This window comes from Carlito syrichta, unplaced genomic scaffold (genome assembly GCF_000164805.1).
Source record: "Carlito syrichta isolate Samal-C Ts95f unplaced genomic scaffold, Tarsius_syrichta-2.0.1 Scaffold304629, whole genome shotgun sequence".
Lineage (NCBI taxonomy): Eukaryota > Metazoa > Chordata > Mammalia > Primates > Tarsiidae > Carlito > Carlito syrichta.
This window is the reverse complement of record NW_007248725.1, coordinates 753,199-756,020: the sequence shown is the minus strand read 5'-3', so window position 1 is coordinate 756,020 and position 2,822 is coordinate 753,199.

Here is a 2,822-nt window from a genome sequence, read left to right as displayed (position 1 = left end):
CGCCCCCGCGGCTGGCCCCCCGGCCCGCTCCGCTCCAATCGTAAAACTCCGACCGCCCCGGGCTTTGCCCTCGTTCGTCCGATTCCAAACTCCGCCTCGCAAGTCACAGACTGGAGCGCGTGATGGAGAAGGAATTCTAGAGAATTAGACCGAGCCCTGGGAAGGAATGCCGAATTTCCCACCACACACCTTGTCGTCTGAGCCGAGAAATTCCCTACCTCTCCTCTATTACCAACGCCGGTCGTTTTATCTCCGAGACACTTAATCCCTTTTCAACCTCCCTCCCTTCCTCCCACAGATTATTTATTGAGTGCCTCGCATGTGCCGGGCACGGGGCTAACCTCCAGTTTGGGCTCCTGTTATTTCTTTCTTTTCTTCTTATTTATTTATTTTTCTGAGTCGGAGTCGCACTCTGTCGCCCAGGCTGGAGCGCAGTGTCACGCTCATGGCCACCGCAGCCTCTATCTGCTGGGCTCAGGTGATTCTTCTGCTTCAGCCTTCCAAGTAGCTGGAACTACAGGCGCACGCCACCACGCCTGGCTAATTTTTTGATTTATTGTAGAGACTAGGTCTTGCCAAGTTGCCCAGGCTGGTCTCGAACCCCTGAGCTCAGGCAGTCCTCTCGCCTCAGCCTGCCAAAGCGCTGGGATTACTGGCGTGATCCACCACGCCCGGACTCCTGTTATTTCTTGTTAGAGACAGCGGAATTGTTCCTAACTAGTCTTGCGGGAGAACCTCCTGCCTCCCACTCCTCTCCCACCAGCTCATGTGCCCACATCCACCCAGAGTGCATATCTGGGAGACAACACAGGGTGATGCAGACCTCCTCTGAATCACACAACATAGCAGATGATTTGAGAGACTGGCAGTTTTCTCAGTTCTCCCAAGGATGCTGTGCAACCAGTGCCATTCTAAGGGCAGAGACTGTGGTAACTCATAATCCTATATGGGTGCCTCAGAGCAGTGGGGCTCATTCTCTTGGTGCTGGATAAAAGCATGGACTCTGGAATCATAGATCCAAGTTTCTGTTCTTGTCTATGATCTTGAGTACTTTACTAAGCCCCTTCTAATGATGATTACTTCATCTGAAAAATGGGAAGAAAATACTACTGCTTCACTGGGTTTTGTCAGAACTAAGTGAGGCAATTCACATAGGCTCTTAGTATGAGACCTGGCCAGTGGAAAGTGCTTTATAAATGTTAGCTATTACTGTGTTGTCCACTGTATAAAACTCTTACAGACTTCCCACTGTCTACAGGATTGAGTTCAATTTTTCAGCATGGTGTCTCACAACCCTTTGCAAGCTGGCTGTAACCTACTCTCAGGTCTCACCTTTCTCAGTCTTCCTTCTGGAACGATGGGCCTCTGTGAATTTCTCTTAGCTCTCCAGATGTGAACTTCTCTTGCATTCCTTCAGGCTTTCACACATGTTGATCCTTCTGTTGGACTGTCTTGTAATTATTTGTCACTTGTCTATCTTAGACTGTGAGTTCTTTGGGGGGGGTCTAAGACCAATCTTGGTCATATTTGTATCCTCAGGGCCTCACCCAGTGCTTGGTACATGATGGGTCCTTAATAAATGTTTGTATGTTGAGTGGATGAGGCAGAAACCCATGCAAGACAAGGAATGGTGAACATCATGTGGGAAATTCTCTTTGCAGGGCTGCTTCACCACTTGAGCCCAGCAACAATTATAAGCAAGGTTTTCCTTTCTGGGGGGGAGATGGCTGAGACTGTCTTCAGAGCACAGTGCCATACATATACTAGCTGAACAAGAAATGTTTGACAGGCCAGGCATGGTGACTCATGCCTGTAATCCCAGCATTTCAGAAGGCTGAGGCAGGATAATTGCTTGAACCCAGGAATTTGAGACCAGCCTAGGCAACATAATGAGACCTTGTCTCCACAGAAAAATAAAAAAATTAGTCAGGTGCGGTGGCACACAACTGTAGTCCCAGCTACTCAGAAGGTTGAGGGGGAAAGATTGCCTAAGCCCAAAAGGTCAAGGCTGTAGTAAATTACGATCATACCACTGTACTCCAGACTGGGTGACAGAGACCCTGTCTCAAAAAAATAAAGAAAAAGAAAAATGTTTGACAGACTACTACCAACAGAATTTACTGAAGACTGTTCTATGAGGGGTGAATTCTGAGGGTCCCACAGGTTTTTCTCTCTAGGAGCCCCAGAAATAGCAACATACAGTTCTGTGAAAAAGTTGAACTTCTTCCTGATTCCAACACATCATCTTGTTCCAATGAGACTTACAAAGAAGAATCTGAAGAAGCTGCCCTAGTTCTACCCTGGGAGAAGGAAGTAGATTGGGTCATGCTCTGTAGTGGAGAAGAAGGGCGCTCAGGACAGATGGCATGGGGGAGGCCAACTTTCTCCAGTCTGGCCAGGTCTGGTGATGTCAGATTACTTTTTAAAGGAGAAGCCTTCTCTTCCAAACAGCTTTGCAACACTTCGATTTGTTTGCCAGGTTCCCTGAAGACTCAATAGCATGAAGGATGGGCCAAGAGAAGGAAGAAGGAGAAGACTGAACAGATCAAGGGATCACTGTGAGGAATACTTGGGCTGAAAAAGCGACCCCTAACATGTGTTCTCCTTTCCCCAACTCAAAAGCCTCCAGGGAGAAGTGGAACTCTGGCTCTGCTGAGGCAGCTGCTGAAATGAGCACTGGTTCTGTGGTCGGCTCACATTTCAGCACATGAGACAACTGCTCCAAGGCTCTTCAGAAGACCTAGGAGAATTCCATGCTGGCAAACCCTTCCTCCCAAGGTCCTCAGACATTTGAAAACAAGGATCCCAGACACAAGGACCCC